Source organism: Triticum urartu, chromosome 2 (genome assembly GCF_003073215.2).
Source record: "Triticum urartu cultivar G1812 chromosome 2, Tu2.1, whole genome shotgun sequence".
Lineage (NCBI taxonomy): Eukaryota > Viridiplantae > Streptophyta > Magnoliopsida > Poales > Poaceae > Triticum > Triticum urartu.
Window position 1 is genome coordinate 131,765,274 of NC_053023.1, and position 20,337 is coordinate 131,785,610.

The window sequence follows — 20,337 nt, forward strand, 5'->3', positions numbered from 1 at the left end:
AGGTGCCGGTGTTGATGCCCGATCCTCCGGTAGATTAGCCAGTAATATAAGTGATGGACAGTGCCTTCGTTACTGACACGACATAAGAAGTGAAACCTGCAAAAATAGCCATCGTAGAGCAAACCAAACGGTTTATTCTGTGATGAATGTCACATGGCAAAACCTGCATCGTAAAATTGCAGGAAAAGAAAGAAAACATGACATTAAATCAATAAGATTTAGACAGTAAATCAATAAGATTTACTTGATGTGACACGAGTGAATCCTTACCAGGAAATCACTATGTTGAAGTATTAAACAGAAGATTCATCGTCCAACTACGGGTGGCATGCAGGGGCCCCGCCTACTCCCACAAGTAGGATAGTCCAAAGGTCGTGACAAATCGTATGGACCGAACATCCATGGGACTGGAAATCCTGGTGGGTGCGATAAACCCCGCAATGCATATAGATATTGGAGTGTAACCATAATTGATAAACCGTCCTCGCAAAAAGGATGATCTGGATACTTCAAAATATACAGACTGAATTGAGTGGACAGACAATAACATAGACCATTCTCAGGACTAACCACACACCAAAAGCAGCAGTACTAATAAACAATACAAGGTTCACAAACACAAATCAAGTATTGAACACTAGTACTTACTACAGACAAGCAAAGTTGCACTAATTAAACTCTGCAGACTATTTCTTGCCACCGACCTACGGGATGAACCCCGCATAACTGACTAGGTCATGGACTTCGTGAGAGATGTCTACATGCACCATCACCATCTTGTCAACCTTGGAGAACCAAACAGAGTGGTCTTTCCACTCATAAACATGATCATGAAGACAGGCCGCATTAGATTTGTTGGGAAGCTTTACAAGAACCACACCCTTCATAATCAAAGGCACAGCCAGGAAATTGTTGTGGTCAGGTACAACCTCGAGAACACGCCTGACAACAATGCTACAGGAAAACACTAATTCAGGACACGTGGCGACAAGGACACAGTAGCTGGATAGTTTAGCAGTAGAACTCATCCTCGGGTCTTCCAGTTCACACGGCATGACTTTGAGAACTTCATCTCCACCACGGACCTGGTTCTAATTCAAACAGAAATCATATTTTATTACTACCTCCGTTCGAAAATATAAGATGATTTTCAATATTATACTCCATATATGACTACATATACGCACAGAAATGAGTGAACAAAGACACTAGAACATGTCTTCTAAGCCATGAGAGCAGAGGGATTACTTGCAATATCCATAACACAAGTTACTAAGGAAAATATACCCTCTTCAAAGGTAGCATTGATGTTCATAAAGTACTCCCTCCTTCCCAAAATTCTTGTCTTAGATTTGTCTAGATACGGATGTATCAAGTCACATTTTAGTATTAGATACATCCATATCTAGACAAATCTAAGACAAGAAATTTGGGACAGAGGGAGTAGTTGAAAGCAATCTATAAGAAATCAGTGTCAACCTCTCGCATGTTTTGGTCAAAAGAGGAATTTAGAACCGTCATTTGGCACACAAAAATCACATGCAAGATCACCTAGAAAGTTGTACTGCTAGTACTAGTACTACGTGTTAGATGAAAAAATACGATCAAGATCGAGAAAAAGATCGTCAAGAAGAGATATTACCTGGACTTGCTTAATGAGGGATCCCGGAGAGGGGGCTTGGACAGGGCGATGGCTTTGAGCTTGTCTGCGGTAGTCTCGGCGGGGTGCTTACGCTTCTTCGTACCATGAGCCTCGACGGTTTTGGCCAAAGCCATAGACATCACTTCGGCCGGTGCTCTAGCGTCCACCAAGAAACTGTCAAATAGAAATAAAAGAAAAGAAACCATAATCACAAACCCAAAAGAAGAAAAGAGAGGGAGTTATAGGATCAGTCTCGGGGTTGCAAGACCGGGCCTTGGCCAGAATCAACACCATTGATGCGCTCACCTTTCCTTATTTGGGAGGGAAGAACAATGGCAGAATCAGGTCGGGGTTTTCTTGAAGAAATGAGGAACAAGATGAGGGAGAAGCGGGGGTTGGGTAGAGAGGAAGCTGAGAGAGAAGAGTGAAATGATGGTTGCTTCGTCCGTCCAACTTACTGCTGGAAAGGAGGGGGTCTTGTGATTTGATGGCTCATTGGGCATTACTGCGGCGCTTCGATTGGGGTAGTCTACCGTCACTCTACTACGGAGTAATTTAGTGCATGGCTGGTGGACCCCGATGCTGGCTGTCCCACACGTCGGCAAAAGTGAGTAATTTAGTGCATGGCTGGAGGAGGATCCGCACGGTAGAGCGTGTCCACTGTTTTTCTGAAGAAGAAAATGATTACAGCAAGCGTTTCCACTCTTACGACGGAGGAGTGCAAAACACAGCAGCCACTTGAACATACACAGTGCTCCTACTACTAGTCATGTGTCGTGGTTCATACGTCAGTACTACATAATCTTGTTGCTAGTGTAGTAAGATATGAAGACAACAAATGATGTTGTGCGCATGTCAACTATATGAATAGTAATGTAGTAACATAGCACCGCTTTCTTGACTGTCCGGTCGAGAATGAACGGTGAGATAAATGTTAACAGAACTAGGTCTACAGCGCACGGAGAGTACAGTGCTACAGTACTCCACGAAACATGAACCATATGAAGCATGAATAGTGTTAGGCAGGGTGTATGAAGGGTGCACGGGATGGGAGCGAAAGTTCCCTTCTCGACCCACTTTTGGGTTTTTGGCAGAGTGCATGAAGGGTGCATGAGTCCACACTAGTAGGTTAACACAAATACACGAAGAGGAAACAACTACTCCGTCTAGGTGTGTAAGTCATCTTACATTGTCGCAACCAAGGCGGAGAGGAAAACAAGAAAACTTAATGTCTTTTTGCTAATTAATAGCATTGCATGCAATGAACTAACCACTGCATGTCATGTTTATTATTCTCAAGTCATTGAAAGCATGCACGGCCCAGGTCTCTTATTGGTTGATATGTCACAAAACAAGAAACGGGGAGGGAGTTAATGTACCGTGCCTAAGTGGATTATTTGGTTTTCATAAGGTGACTTACACACTATATTGAGATGAGAATGCAACCAAACACACCCACACGCTTTGTGCTACAGTGACTGATCTTCACCGTCTGAGTTTGATCCAACGGTCATATTGCACCGAGAGATGGACATGCCCAATGCAGAGGGTGCCTAAACACCACCAAAGTCCCTCTGCTTCTCGAGGCGCACGACGTTGGTGATGCAGGGGGCGAAACGGCTGAAAGGCAATGCAATCTACAGGAAGGCGGAGGGAGCCAGCCGAGGAGCGAGAAATCTTTTGGTTTTCACCATGGTAAAACACCAGTCGACGACTTCTCACATCAGGGAGCAGTTGGTTTTACAGGCGGAGTCATCGTGACTAATTGCTGCCGCGCCTGCTCCCGTCAATCAAAAAATTAAAAATCATGCCGCGCCTGCTCCCGTCAATCAAAAAATGAAAAATCCTTCCGCACTCAAACACCAGAGCAACGCCGCGGTGGATGTTTAAATTTATCTGCCGGCAAGTAGATAAAAAAGGGGCGAAAAAACAAATGTGTCGGCGGCCTAGCTAATCGGTCGAACTAGCCCAACTAGCTAGCCACCGTGCTTCACTGATGTACTCGGCGGGAAAAAGCGGTCTTTTGTGATTTGAAGACTCATTTATTTACTTGCTTCGGCGAAAACGCGCGGTAGGGCGTCCCACATCAGGAAGAATATATGCGTGCACCACCCGGGAGGACCCCGAAACCGCGCAGTAGGGTGTTCCATGTCTCGGCATGGAGGAAAAATGTGTGTGTAAAAATTTACTGTATCAGACGTAGTACCTATGGTTCGACCTCAAGACCCAGCCAGTCGGTCAAAAACACCCCACTAGCCACACAGCTTCATCATGCTAACATGGCATGGAGGATAGGTGTGGTTAGCTCCGTCTCGACCAGCCACAACGCCTCTTGTTCTAGGCGATTCTTCTATTTTCCAAGCTTTTTTTTAGTTGTAATAACACCATGGTAAGCTAGCGCCGCTCTTCGTGTTTGCCCGTGCAAAGGTTAGACGATGGAGAGAAGAGAGAGATCGCAGACCAGGGACCCACCAGTAAGTGAGTCAACGGTCATGCACGTGTAGACGAGGCACTCCCTCTACTCTACTAAACGTAATATTGTATAAAATCAAGTTATGGGACAAAGCCAACAGTCGTTGTTGTTTCAGGCTATTGACTTACACTTTGTAGTCCAGGTTGCCAGTTTGAATCTCGTCTTTCATATTTGTTAGTTTTAGGTCCAAATTTGATTAATGACAAGTGGGACACCCGTGTGTTGTTCCGATATTTCAGTGTAGGATGGGTTTTTTGAACAAACACTTTGCGCGGTTAGACAAGTAATGGCACAAGTTGCACGTATTTTGCAAGTTTACGAACAAAAATGGTAGCGGCATAGAATATCACATCCACCCCGCAGCTTAGATGCTATGGTGATATGAGTGTTTACACTGTTGGAAGTGAGATCCAATGGCTTGGGAGTAGTCTTTGTAATTATGCGCAATTTCCAAACTCTCCAAAGGTTTTTTTGCAAATAAAACATTCAGGCCTCATGTGTGTCGTTGCATCTTGGATCCAACGGCTCCCCGTTGCTCATATTAGGTGCTCCCCGTAGCTTAATTACCCGCTACGGTGATATGAGCATCTAGATCGTATGATCAGTGATCAGATGGCACATGCATAGTACTTGTACTTTCTGCGCAATTCCCAAACTCTCTCAGCAGTATATTGCAAAAACATTCAAACCTCCTACTGTGGGCCGTTAGATCTCCGTGAACTCGTATCACCATAGAATCTATGGTGTGGGAGCACCTCATATTCTCCCATGCGAGAAAACATAAGGTGCTCTCGTAGCTTGGATGCTACGATGATACGAGCTTCAAGGTCGTTTGATCTGAGATCCAATGGCATCTGAGCAGTCTTTGTGCTTGTAAGCAGTGGCCGAACTCTTTGGGGGCTTTTCTGCAAAAAAAACCATTCAAACCACCGAGGAGGCGTTGGGTCACAAATCCAACGGCTCCGAAGAGCTTGTATCACCAAAGCATCTAAGGTGTGGTAGCACATGATATTCTTACATACAGGAGAATATGATGTCCTCCTTCATCTTAGATGCTACAGTGATACGAGCTTCCAGGTCGTTGGATATGGGATCCAAGGGCATCTGAGTAGTTTTTGTACAAATTGTGTGCAATTCTCAAACCCATCAAGGTTTCCTATAAAAATATTAAGACATCATGTGAGCTGCTATATCTCAGATCTACAAGCTCCAAGCGACTTGTATCGGCATATAGCATAGAAGGTATGGGGGCACATGATATTCTCCCGGGGAGGAGGGTGGGGGTGCACAACCAATCGGTGGTTGGGAGGGTGGGGACAAATATAATCTAAACAACCCTAAACAGAGCTTCACAATTTTATCTAAGGTCGAGGGGGTGACCCCCGACAATCATAGCTCCGCCTAATTAAACACAACATTTGCATGTACTGTAGTACTAGACTTAATATTCATGTTTCAGTTTCATGTTCGTTTTAAATATTGAATTGAGGACCATGCATGTCTTACATTTTACTCCCTTCGTTCCTAAATATTAGTCTTTTTAGAGATTTCAAGTGGACTGGCACATACGGATGTATATAGACATATTTTAGAGTGTAGATTCACTCATTTTGCTCCGTATGTAGTCGCTTGTTGAAATCTCTAAAAGACTAATATTTAGGAACAGAAGGAGTATTTTTGAATCTGTGCCATACATGCATGGTTTGGAAAAATAGATGCACTATACTTATTGGATTGTTGTTGTGTTCGTGTGTGGGTGTGTGTGTGTGGTCATGTGCTTGATACATACAAAGTTTTCTCATCATCATATTGTTCATCTTTTAAATTTGAATTTGCATTGAAAACCTTAGCAGGGATACCATGAAATGTGAAATCCACGTTGAGATCACTATATCACAAACTCACTCTAATTCAACAACTCGTCATAAATCAATTACCACATTGAGATTAGTATTTGCAAGGAAAATACGGGCATTGTAATACACATAGATTCGTTTGGCAACTTAACAGGTCCCTTTCGTATTCTCGAATGGTAGGGCCCAACGGTGTACCAGCCAGACCTTGGCTCATGTTGATCCTAAAAAACGGGCTCGTGTCCTTCTGGTGGCGAGCGTGGTATGCACATTAGGCAACCCCAACCAGTCGAGCCTCCGTGTTTCGAGTCGAAATATCTGGCGGCCAGAATTCCAGCCCTAGGAAATTCCCCTCATGTCCCCGGTCCATAATGACCGCCGATGAACAACGGAGGGATGCTTTAGTAACTAGACACAGTTGTGTTCAAAAAAGTAACTAGACAACGTTACCTACCGTGCCGAGCATGGTTCAATTCCCTCGGTCACCGCTCGCCAAGTTCACCCGTCAACTGCATTGCCTAGTACTACTACTACTACACTAGGATGAGCACATAATTGAGCCCGTTTTTTTTCGTTTGTTCGTGCCTAGTACTTGAGTTAATATATCAGGCAATGCACTGGTACGGAGGGATTATCCTTTTGCTCTGCATATATAACTTGTCTGAAGTCTAACTAAGAAAAATGTTTGACCAAATCCTTTCTTAAGAAATACAATAGGACAGATGTATGGCTTGAAAATTTATTGCATGATGCAGGTTATGATATTGTTTCAAATCCTGGATCTTTAATTTCAGAAAATCCAAAAGTGACCATAAATTCTTAAAACTGAGCATGGTCACGTGATATGGCACAAATATTACTTCGTAATTTTTTTCTTCAATTTGAGACAAGCTGCTTATGACAAGTTGCACAAATGAAGAGTCAAGGTATTTTGGAACAAAGATCTGTCACGTTAAGGCAAACGCTTTCACTATTGAAACCATGGGCGTTTAGGTGCCTCCACGAGTCCCGCTTCTCATCAGCAGGTGCCGTCCGAGCAAGCGTGTGAGTCGACGAGAGGCGTGTGAGAAGACCGTTGCGCCGGCTGACAGGGAGGCATGCGAGCAGACCGCGGTGCAGGCTCACCGGGAGGCGAGCCCTTTGACCAGGCTCCGCCGCCCATCTTCGTCCCAACTACTCCCACTTTTAATGGCGCCGGCGCCGCAGTTTAAAATCAACCCCGCACTACCCGGTATCGCTACAATCTTCTCTCTTCCTCTCCGATTCTCCTGTCGTCTACCTCCAACCAGCCTGACCTAAACGTATGCCATGCCGCATCATGATGGTCTGCCCTTAGTCTTCCAGTTTCTTGAGGAAGACACCCAGCCGGAGTCTCGAGAACATAAGGCGCTTTGAGACGAGCTTGAACTGGCCTTGCGGGAAGACGCCGCGCATGTCCCCGCTCCCGTTCCGCCTCCCATCGTCCCGACTGCGCCAGCGCCCATCCCTGTGGCATTGATGGGCTGGGAGCCGCACATTGTCGCCGAGCTTGATGCCACGGGGTTCCACGAGGTCCCCGCCGACTTTCACGCGCCCGTACACCTGCCAGTGCATGCGCCTGCGCGTGCACTGACGCGCACGCCCGTGCCAGTGCCCGTGCACCTGCCAGCGCATGCGCATGCGTGTGCACTGACATGCGTGCCCGTGCCGGTGCCCGTGCACACGAATGTCTCCGTCGCGCCGTTGACAGCGCATGTCCCCGCACGGGTGCCAGTGCCCCCCTCAGCGGCATGGATGGCCGTCGTCGACCGCTTCCTTGCACCAACGCCAGCCTCCTCCTCCCGCCAGTTGACTCACTCCTGGAGACCGAAGTCCAGAACATTGTGGCCTTCCTTGAAGCTAGGGCCAACATCCACGAGTACGCCAACAACGGCGCAAGACGCCCCGCCGCCGCGTAATCTAAATTTGCCATGAAAAACGTTCGGATTGTCATGCATAAAATCCGAACATTTATCATTTCCGTTTATTTTAGATTGATCGTCATATAATTTAAAGTTAGAGTCAGATTGAACGAAATTTATGGTTTGATCGATTGAATGTTCTACTAGAGCCGTATCAAATTAAATATAAAACATCATCAAGCCACATGTATTCCTTGTCATCCAACGACCTAGACTACTTCAATATCAAGCGCTCAACACGTTTAGCGTGCAGTTAATTTCATGCCAAAAATAGTGCTAATCACATAATAACACGCAAATAATATCCAACTTAATATCCGCATGCAATTAATATACTTCCAAATTAACATACATTGCACGTACACACTGACTAGTGCTGCTAGCACGTGAAACTGGTGCCGTGACTTATGAATGCGTCCAGATATGGTCAACTACAACATCGCCTGCGAGTTCTTCGTGTTCGCCCGTGCGTCTAAACGCAGAAGGGGAGGAGAGAGAGAGCACACATGGAACCCACCAGTAGGTGAAGGCGAATAGTACTAAAAATAATATTACATGTTATCAATTAAATAGGCTGTGGTAATATAAAAACATTATGTGAACAAAGGGGGGTACAACAAACATTGCTCTTCTACGTATGTTGCCTATTGACGTGCGGCTTGAAGGCCCTGGTCGCATGTTCGATCCTCGTCCTTTATTTTTTAATTTATACTAGTTGACCCGTTGCGCCAAATGACGCACAGACCTGCTGAAGACATGTTGTCGTTGAAAATAGTTTCATGCTGGAAGAACCTTCAGCTAAATTATGCTATTTTTTAAACATGTTTATTACATTGTTAGATAATAGTCTGGGAAAAGGGAAACTTTGCATAATATGCATATGTTCAGTTTGAAAATATGGGCACTATGATGAGAGAGTAAAGTTGGCATGGTTGTATTTTTTTAGCAAGTTTGGAAACATGGTTATCATGATGAGAAACCTGGCCATGCATATTTTTCCTGCAAAAAAAAGGGAAAAGATAAGAAACCTAAGAAAAAAACATGTCTTTGTTGTGCATATTCGGAGATATAATGATCAGGAGGTATTATGATAGCCCATATGTTATTTAGCCCAACCCACGTAGAGTGATGCCTGTGGCCCGTGAGGAGCTGAATATGAAGCGGCAGGGGGCAGAGCCAGCGAAGACTGTCTATCCCCTTCCTTTCTTTCTCAGTTCGTCAGTTGGGTAACAAAATGGCGTAGAGACCCACTGAATCCATCTTCAGTATGAAAAGAAATTCCATGTTTTAGTTGTTTTAGTAGCAGGCAAGCATATATGATAACAAATTTAACCCCCTTTAATAAAAAAATAGATACTTGTCATCTACAATGAGATGTACCTACACATTTTAATTTGATAGTAGACTCCCATTTCAAGACCATGTCATGTTGAAAAAATGTGTATTTTTCAGTAATCTCCCATTGCGCCAAATTGCAGACCCACACCATACATGCTTTGAAAATATTCCATCTATCAGTATTGAGCAAGCACATATGGTTACTATTCTAACCACTATATAAACAAAATGAACAGGGGCTTGTATAAGGGTAACCAAAGTTCAAAAGAAAAAAGTGTTGTATGTGTTGTTTTTCTGATGATTTGGGTCTTGGAACACCTGAATAGGCAAGCACAGTATTGCAAGTAAGAAAATGTGAAACATTGCTAATAACTTGCCTCATATACATGATAGTTTTAGGTCATACAAGCAATGGGGAAAAGAAAAAGCAGTCTATATGTGATGAAGCAAGCCTAAGTCAAATAGGTAATGCCCATACAACCAAATTCATTACAATGAATGGATTCCAGTCCTAAAACTGGAAAGTAAATATGCATAACAGAAGTGAATCGTAGAACGTGGTTTATACACAGCATGATAGTCTTCCTGTGAGTACAGCTTCTACCACACATCTCTTGTAAACAAAAGAAAAGATAACCATACCATACTCAAGTTGACCAGTGCAGAGAGTCGCTATAAAATAGAAACTTCAAAGACCATATCAGGTAATATGTTGATAGGATTTAGAAAACAATGTCCGGAAAACAAAAATATTTCTCAGTATATACTAGGATATCATGCATGCAGCAATCATGTACATAGGTGTTCTCATCAATGAACTAACATCAAGCAGAAAAACTAAAAGGCGCCATTCTAGGAAAGTCTGTATATTCTACATGCATCGACCACCTCAAAACTGGAAGGGAGAGCAATATTATTAATCAACAAAAAACAAAAATATTTTTTCAGAATCCATGAGAACGAATGGAGTGGAAACAGAAAATATTTAAAAATCTTTGAAGGATACAAAAGAACTGCAATATTATAGGCTAACGGAATTGATCTTTTCCAGAGATCTTTGCTAGAAGGAAAAAACAGGTTTAACCTTGGAAGAGGATTATTTTTGTTTATGGTGCAATGTAGCTTGCTAGCATTATGCAATGCAATAAAGGAGAAATTACTCTATTAACGACAAATTATACAGTGATAGGTGGTGTTGAAAACAAAACTGATATAAAATGTACATGCCAATGTATATTAATCATAGCAAACAACAAACAGCCAACAATGAGAAAATGCATACCACATAGCAACAGCCAACAATAAGCACATGCATCACCCGCTGCTGCGAAAACAGACTCATCTCTTTGGAGAGAAGCATGGTGGACAAAATCAAAATCCACCAGAACCAAAAAGAAATCAAGCACGCATTACACATAAAACATACCCAGTTCATGCATTAGAAAAATAAGCGAGGGCACCACATTTTCTAAAACTATAGTTTAAAGTTAGCAATCTGAACATATACACATATCCTAGGTGCGAAGAGTATCTTAACCACGGCTCTGGTTTTAGCTGAAACTTGCTTTTTTAGATATAGCAGTACATAAAAACACAATGAACATCTGAATAAGAAATTATTCTTCTGAAATTAATATGGCATGGGACTACTATGGACAATGATGGAACATTTATGGTGACACAGTTTTCAGAAATCTTTTTCATTGTCATAGTGGATCTTAGGGAAAATGGACTTTTTAATCAACTTCATAGTGGATCTTAGGGGGAAAATTCCTATGCCACTACAACACCGACAAGTGCGACCATGTTTTCATCAAAACAATATTACCAATTCTTTTGGTTGCAATGAAACACCGAAAACCTGGCTCGAGTACATTTGAACAATAACATTGTCGGCTATCTACATACCTGTAAAATTACATACTCATATATTAAGCTTTCAAAGTATAAGTATTTTTCAGGTCTGGACAGATTCAACCGACTGAAAGAATATTATCCTTTTAGTTAAAATTAAATAGCTTAATCTTCTATTAGATTTACATGGGCCTTAGGGTATAGAACAGACTTACATTTGAACAATAACATTGTCGGCTATCTACATACCTGTAAAATTACATACTCATATATTAAGCTTTCAAAGTATAAGTATTTTTCAGGTCTGGACAGATTCAACCGACTGAAAGAATATTATCCTTTTTAGTTAAAATTAAATAGCTTAATCTTCTATTAGATTTACATGGGCCTTAGGGTATAGAACAGACTTACAGTTGGATAGTAATTCGTGAAAACAGAGTAACCAGTGATAATCAAATCCATTACTGCATCAAGGTACTTTTTTCACATGATCATGCCATAAAGGCATTCCATATTTGCAGAAGAAAGGTAGGAAACTCCTACAAAGCAGCAAGCAAAACACCCAGATTCAGAGCAGCTGGGAACGAATAAATTCAGAAATAGATAATTAGTAAACATTGAAATTGCACGTGTTCTATTGCTACCTGCCTTCTCTTGTTAAGTAACTCATTGAAATACAGATAGTAGCTCACTGATTAGTAGGTGGTGGTGTTCTAGATGCTCATCCCTTCTCACCTTGGGCTCTCTGAATAAGTGATTATGTATTACCAAATCCAATGATGGCTAGCTCCATGAAGATCACACCTGTACCACTGCAAGCAAGCAAGCCAGCTGTTAGATCTATTTGTCCATATAAGATAGGAGTAGGAATAGATGCATATCCTGCTATATGTCATTCAAAATTTCATTTTTCAAATATGCTAGCCTGCTAATTGCATTGGGACAAATCTGTAGAAGCCATTCAGGGCACCTCCAATGCAAGAGTGCTTGTTCGGTGCTTAGGCAATAAAAAATAATAATAATGGAAGTAGCATCGATCTAGCAGTCTGCAACAAATGATGCATGTCAAAACGCAAAACAGATTAACCAAATGAACTACTTACGCTCTGGCAAGGTCAAAAGCTATCTGTATACCCTGTCTTGGGATATATGGGCCAGCAACAGCATACCAACTGTAGTATTGTCTAGGCTAATGAGGTAAGATTATCCACTGCTGAGTTGCTTTTCATTTTGTCCTTCAATTCAAGTGCTTACAGAACAACACATGCATTTTTTTCAACTTACAACAGTCCAAATTTTTTCGGAGAGGATTTAAATCGATTTCTTTTGCGAGCGATGCGTACATATAGTTTGGGGAAATAAGTGAACGCAGAACAACAACTCCTTGACGAATCAGTAATCAAATGTAACAAAATGATGAAGTGAGAAAGATGGTTCAGCCTGTGTCTGAATCATTCAGCCTCTCATTATTTTGAGAAAATAGGCTCAAGACAAGACATCATCTATCAGCCTGCTTAAGTGAGTTTCGTAGTGGAGTGTTCCTTGCAGTTCAGGAGAACACCACGGATTCTTGGTCATTCAAATAAAGAGCTTTTTCTCACTTACTCTATTATAATGTGATTGCTAGATCACGTACTAAGTGTGTTGAAAAGAGAAGTTATTTGCAGTCAAAATAAAAAAACACGAGTAATCCAAACCATTTACAAGTATCATTTTCCTCAGGACCTTATGTATATTCCTTTATCGCCCTCCAAATTTCTCTTTCACTTCTACAAGTGCACGCACATATATTGATTAAGTGCAAATAGAGCTGGCAATAGCAAACATATCCAAACCCAAAATGCAAAGAATCAGATTCAGTATAGAGAGAAGGATACCTTTGGGGCTACAACGTCACAAATAGGAGGCTGCAGCCACTGTAAACCAAGGAGAAAGCAAATTGCTGGCCTAGGAAAAGAAGGGCATGGACAGGAAAATATATAACTTCTACTTACTACAATGTTAGAAGGAAACGGTTGCCAATACATAACTAAACAAAAAAGGACGTTTGGGGGAACAATATATAAAACACTAATAACAGATTCCAAAAGAAGTTGCATTATCAAAAACCCTAATAATCAACAAAATCAAAGTAATCTTCCTTGCCTCTATAGCACATGCCTCAACCTTATAAGGCATAACACGAAACCATGTCTTCGAAATTGAAACATAATCAAACCGCTCTTAAATATCTGAAACACACATCGTATTCCTCCCCAAGACTGCTATTATCCAACTATGATGGTCTAATCAGATTCACATGCCACGACCACACACAACAATCACATAGTATGTTACTTGGCCCTAGTTACTTAAAGCAGTTTTAACAAAATACATGTTACCTCCTCTGATCCATATTAATTGTCATTGATTTAGTACACTACTAAATCAGCGACAACTAATATGGATTAGAGGAAGTACTTTCTTTTGACTACCTTATGTGGAGCAAAGGCCACACAATCCTTTATTTCAATCAAAGGAAATATATACAAACAGAGAATAAACAGTCCCAAGAGAAAAGAAAGAAATAAAGAAAGAAAGAAAGAAAGAGAAAAAAGAACCCTGAAGTTCTTACCATTTGAGTTGCTTAACTACTTGTGGAACTAAAGGTGCGAAGGCCAGAGGTAGGAACCACTATCTCAGGCGTTGGCAACTTTGCCTCTTGTTTATCGAATTAGTATGTACTCCTATACCATCACGAGGAAGAGGTGGAATGGCGGTAACCTGTTTAACAAATGATTAATGTAATCACATTTGTATCCTAAACTGCAGTTAAAGTATTAACAAGTATCATGCATACACAGATTGATTTTCTTTCATAGGAGAACTGATTTGAAGTTCATGAGCCAAAACCAAAATAACAATGGCACCCCGCCTTGTAGTACAGCCAGCCTGCCTTCGCCGCCCATAAATCAAATCTACCAAAACATACAGACAAATTTATAGTTTAGAGAGGGATGATCTTGCACACACCTCAACCAAAATGACATGTGCAAACACCAGACAGGTTGATATGGTCGTTGAGGAGAAATATTCTAATGGAGAAAGCCACAGAAAAATCTGAAAGAAACAAAGTCAACCACCAACTTAGCAGTTTGTAAAATTGGGAATAGAGCAATAGGAGGAAAGTAGAGAAACCATACACATCATAGCAAGGATGTACTTCTGACAGGCGTGCATAGAGCAACACATCCTCAGCACCGTTCTCTTTGCCGCTGCAAAACAGGAGCCAGTGGTGAGGCGCCAGCCGGCCGGCATCACCTTCACCTTTCCCACTCCGCCTCAAATCTGTTAGCAATGCCTGACCTCCGCCCACCCTCGTATCCCCTCTCCTCTGCAACGGCTCACTCTCTCCTCGATCTCAACCAATACATCAGCCTGAAGCTTAACACCTAATAATAAGATTTCAGAATAATCAATAATTTTTACAAAGGAACCTGTAGCTGCAGCAAGAGGTTTATGAGTAAATTAACATGTAGTTAAATGAGCTGAAGCACACAAAAATAATAGTTTGAGGTGAGTACATCTACCTAGTTGCTAATAGATCATTAAATTCTCAGATATGTCAGTACAATACTCTCAGATATGTCAATACAATAATCTTAATCCCTGTCAACAACATATCAGATGGATTTACATCCTCGAACCTGCACCAATCCAGAAGTTAAATGAAAATCTATATTGGCCTATAACACATGAATATTCCAACGTTAGTCCTATCTGAAGCCATCTTCAGTTGAACAGAGAACCACAAAGGCAAAATGTGAGAGAGAGAAAATGAGTGCGGGAGAGAGAGATGGTTGGGGGCTCACATACACTCCTGCAGCCGTGAAGACACCTGAAGGACGGCGCTAGGGTCTGCCGCGGCCCAGACACGAAAGACGGCGTCGAGCCGAGCCGACTACCTGGCTGGCATCTGCTCCTCTCTGGTTGAGCCCCTCCTCCCGGGATTCTCGAGACGAGGTCTCTCCTCCTCACGTGGCTTCCTCGCGGCCTGAAAAGATGAGAATCTCGGGCAGCAAGGGACGGAGGATGAACTAGGGAGACAGTGGAGAAGGTTGGGGCGGAAGGAAACTGGCCACCTGCACGGACAGAGTCGGTGGACGGAGCAGCATAGTAGTCGGGCGAGACGAAGACGGGCGCGTCGGCCGACAGGCGGCGTGCGCCGCCCCCTGGCAGCGGGAGAGCGGCACGAACTCCTCCGCGGAGGGGTTCAGCACGTCACTCTTGTACTCCCTGACCTCGTCCTCCCTGGCCTTGGCCGCCACCGCCCCGCCCGCGGCCGCCGCATCGGCCCTCTCCGCGCCCGCCCCGGCCGCCGCCCGCACGGCGTTGGCGCGGATCAGGCCCTCGGTCGCCACGGAGGTCGGCTGGAGCAGGTGCAGCGACCACGGGATCGTAGGAAAGGGACCTAAGGTTTGTGGCGGCTGAGGGAGAGAGATCGAGGAGAGAGGGAGGGTTGTAGAGTGCGGGCGATTGGATTGGGCCGAGGGGCTTTCGACGGCAGGGTTACCCACGCCCCCGCAAATGGCGCGACGTGCACGCGGCGTGCGGGGAGAGGGCGCACTCGCACCTCGAAACGGCTTACCCAGCCAATAGGCACAGAACAAGAGCCCACCGGTCATTGGCCATGCAAACTTACCACGCGGTCAAAACCAGCAGCGAGAGCGGCGAGCGTCTAACGGTCGAAACAAAGTCAAAGACCAGTTTGACCACGATCGAACGGCCAACGAAGCAGGAAATCGAGGGAGCTCCCTGGTAGCGAGTTGGCTAGCCTCTGTATTGTTTTAAATATGGGTCCAAATTTGTTTCATGACATGTGAGCTCCTTGGTGTGTAGTTTGTAGCACTTTAATTTGTGGGTCCAAATTTGTTCCATTCCAAGTGGACTATCGGTGTGTAGTTTTGTAGCTTATTTATAATAATTAAAGAGAACAACAGAGTTTTTTGCAATAATACCATGGTGCAACGTTGAAGGTGAGAAAGGACGTGCGAGAGAGCGATGACCGAGCCAGAGGGAAATCAACTAGGGGAGTTGCGGGGGTTGCAACGGTGTTTCGAGTAGTTGTGGGCCGAATGCTACGAAAATATAATCTAAACCGACCGGAATAAATGCCTACACAAATTAATCCAAGGTTGGAGTGCCCCTCGCAATGTAAATAGCTCCGGCTTTGCGAGGGATGAAGAGGTAGCTTCAATGTGTGGAAGATACGGCGTGAGAAAGTGAGGTCAATCGAGAGACATATAGATAGAGACACAAAGTGAGTGTGGTCCGACATTCATGGAAAAATATATATGCTCTGGAGAGATATTGTCTGATTGAGCTTTTGATAAGGGTGAGGGCTGTAAGATAGAGCTTGAGAGATGATCCAGCCACAGACATGTAGATATATTTTGTGCGTGGGAGGAAGCAAGGTCGATCGATCACATAGGGTCATCGTGCGATCAAAAGAGTGAGATGGGTTGGAGAGAGTGTCCTAGATAGACAATGTGCGTGAGAGAGTATACAATGTGAATAAGTCGAATTGGGCTCAAACATGATGATATATCGTTTTTGTCCGATAAAGAGTGAGGTCAATCGAGACATACAAAGAGAGAGAGAGAGAGGGAGGGAGAGAGTGGCCCGCCATGAGGTCGAAAGAGTGGGGGCAGCTTCGATGGACTGACTTAGATAGGCAATCTGTGTGAGAGAGTATAGAGTGTGTCGATCGACGCCCGAACAGGGAGATATACCATTTGTGTGTGAAAGAAAATGAGGTTAAACTAGACTTAGATAAAGAGAGCGAGATTGAGCGAGTGTGGCCCGCCATGCAGAAGAAAGAGTGAGACAGTCTCGAGGGAGTGACCTAGATAGACAACGTGCGTGCGTGTGCACGAGAGGTTGGGGGCTAGATAGGCAATGCATGTATTTAGCGTGAGAGGGTGAGAGGGAGAGGGAGAGAGAGAGCTCGGCATGGGGTGCAATGGCGGGTGTGTGAGGTAAATATATTTCGTAACAGGGTGGAAAAATGGGGTTGTGTAGTTGAGAGAGTTAGAGATCGAAACATGGAGAGAAAGAATGGATGTGTGTTGGAAACCGATAGCTTTCTAAGATGGTTAGGAGAGGAAGATTGACCGATACATGAAGTATGTAGCGTGTGTGTGCGGGGGGGGGGGGCTAAAAACAACATTTGAATGTAGATAGTATGAGACTTAATATCGATATTTCAATTCGGTGTACATTGTAAGATTTGAACTGAGGACCATGCATATGGGTAATTATTTCGAATTCGTGCCATACTAGGTTTCGAAAAGTTGACATTGACTCGATTTGTTGTGCTATTTTATAGGTCATATGTTTGAATCCATCCAAAAGTTTTCTAACTACCATGATGTTCATCATATACATATGAATTTGTATTAAAAAAGTAACATGGATACAGTGAAATGCAAAATCCACATTAGAATTGGAGATCGCTATGTGACACACACTCTAATTCAAATAACTAATTATGTAACACACACTCTAATCCACGTTAGCGTGGATACCGTTTTGATTTTTTCAAATAACTCCTCATTAATTAATTTATAGTATCTCGTTTCGAATGACTAATTATTGCAAGGAAAACACAGGCATGGTAATACATACATATTCGTTTGCAAATGAAAGAAGATTCGTTTGCATTCTCAAATGTAGGCGCACCAGGGCCGTGTCGTGGTGGTCGCGTGCGTCGGACGGACGCGTAGCACCCAGCCACCCACCCCCAAAAAAGGACGATGACAAAATAAGTTCGCGCTTCTCGTTTCGGATTGAAATATCTAGCGGCCCCAATTCCAGCCCTGCAAAATCTCTCTTCTCCATCGTCCCCTTCTGCGCCCAGATTGCTCAAATCCCTAATTTTCCGCCAACCCAAGCAAAGGTCGAATCGCCCCTTGTCTCGTCTCTTTCCCCACCTCTGTGTCGGACGACAACGACAAAGACGATGGTCGCGCTTCACCACCGCACCGGAACTACCTCATCTACGCCCTCGTCCACCGCACCGGGTGGTCCACCGACAACGTCGGCCGCCGCAACCGATGTGCCTCACAAACACTGACTTCCACCGCATCAGGTGCGCTTCACCGACGCCGTCTCCCAGCTCACCGGGGCTACTTCACCGAGCACATCGTCGCGCCTCCGCCCCCGAGGCCGCTGGGGCTTCACCAACGGTCTCGTCCACCGCATCGTACCGCTCCGCTGCCACTCAAGATCTGCATCTATGCGCGGTCAGCCAACGCCAGCGTCTCACCCTCAACGGCTCTGAAGTGACCCGCACTCTAGCTAGGCGAGCATGCCCAAACGCCGGCCCGGACTAGGTATCCACACATCACTCCCTTGTGCATTGTTCCGACGATGTTTGGATATCCTTTCACTGCTCTCTTAGCTTACACGCCTATCCAAATTTGACTTTAACTCTTATTTCTTCTGGATATATCATCTGAAACAAGCAAATCCATTTTTTAGCGAAGCATGACGGCGCTACGGGATCTGGTACACATCCTGCACGCCCGTATAACCTTGTAAGTATCTGTCCTCTGGTACAACGGCAAGGTCGATTCCTCTTATTTGATCAGCCATTCGTTGTGTCAAAAATGCAGAGGGGGATGCAAGGAGCACAAGGCATGCACATCCAAGCAAGTGGTAACATGGACTTGTACATGGAACATCCCAAGCGCAAGCAGAGCTGCAGTGAGCCTGTACAACGAGCTAGCGTAAGTCCTTACATTTCATTTAATTCGTACTGGCATTCGTGTATGATTTGTGTGCAGTGGCGGATCCACGAATTCAAGTTACCAGGGGCGAACATTTAACTTAAAAAATACGAAGGCACTTGCACTCCGGAAATCAACATAATTTGAGAAATGTGAAGCTACATGCACTTTGAAAACCAGCTAATGATCCAAAGAAGTTCAGATTATAAACACTAAATGATGCAAGCACCAAAAAAAACAAAATGCAACATGGTGTACAAGGACTCACTACAAAAAATACACTTCCGTGATGATACGTGTTTGTCACAGTAGGTCGCGTTTTTTGTCATGCATGTACATCCATGACAAATTTATGACAGAATCAAGATAGTCATACCTGTGCTGTCGTAGAAGTGTTCCATGACATTACCAAAATTATCATCACGGAAGTGTCCACTTCCATGACGATAAATCGCGCGTCACAGAAGTGCTTTCGTCAAGGGTGACCGACACGTGGCATCCACCGTAACGGAACGCCGTTAAGCTATCAGGTCAGGTTTTGGATCTGATAACCCGTTAATAGCCCCGACCAATGGGAAATTTCCACGTGTAAAATTCTTATTGGCCGGACGAAACATGTGTCAGCTCGTCAGTGGGTCAGATAGGCGCCTATGATACGTCGACACGTGGCACGGCCCAACAGAGGCCCATTCCTATGAAAAGGCCGGCCCGTTTGACTTGGTCAAAAGGCGGCGGGCCGGCCCATGGAAAGCCTGTTAACGGCTTGTTCGCATAGAGCCCATTTACAGCCCGCTAACCCAAGGCCCGTTACGCCCTATCCGAATTAGGCCCAGTAGCGTCATCTGGGCCATCCAATATGATTCCAGCCCGTTTTCACTTCTAGCCCATGTATGGCCCATGACGTCTTTCAGCCCATATGAGGCCCTATGTAACTCTTGGCCTATTAACGGCCCATGGTGAAACTGGACCGTAATGAACAGTGTATCACTTTACACCCATTAACGGCCCGTGGTGAAACTGGCCCGTAATGAACAGTGTATCACTTTATACCCATTAACGGCCCGTTATTCTGTTGGGCCGTTTCTAGCCCATGTTATCTTTCGGCCTTCTCAGAGCCCATTTATTCCTGGGCTCATTTCCAGCATTCGTTTACTTACGGCCCGTTACTGTCATTTTCTGCTTGTGGGCCAAATTCAACCCGTGGTTACAATCGGCCCGTTTGTGGTCCGTTAATACGTTGGGCCGTTTTCATAGCGTCATCAAATACGGCCTATTAACGATGGCCCATTACGGTCGGCCCATGAACGGACGATTCCAACTCTAGCCTGTTTACGGCCATAATGCGGCTTATTATTGGCCCATGTTTGGCCAAACGATCATACGGCCTGTATAAGGCCCATTGATGATACGGCCCGTAGAAGGCCCATTGTTTCTACGGCCCGTAGAAGGCCTACTGTTTCTATGGCCC

General features: G+C 44.1%; 1 long non-coding RNA gene across 19 annotated transcripts; it reads right to left on the minus strand.

Annotated features, from left to right (window-relative positions):
• Nucleotides 1-8,490: 8,490 nt before the first annotated feature.
• Nucleotides 8,491-15,663, minus strand: LOC125536345. Of its 19 annotated transcripts, none has more exons than XR_007295002.1 (6): nt 15,222-15,659; nt 14,952-15,133; nt 14,283-14,531; nt 13,715-14,199; nt 12,978-13,047; nt 9,663-12,869 (listed from the first exon to the last, which is right to left on the minus strand). It is a non-coding gene; the product is annotated as an uncharacterized LOC125536345 (long non-coding RNA). The 19 variants fall into 19 exon arrangements; XR_007295006.1 differs by having other exon boundaries at nt 9,663-11,912; nt 15,222-15,658; XR_007294992.1 differs by adding an exon at nt 8,491-9,168 and having other exon boundaries at nt 9,293-14,199; nt 15,222-15,662.
• Nucleotides 15,664-20,337: the final 4,674 nt, after the last annotated feature.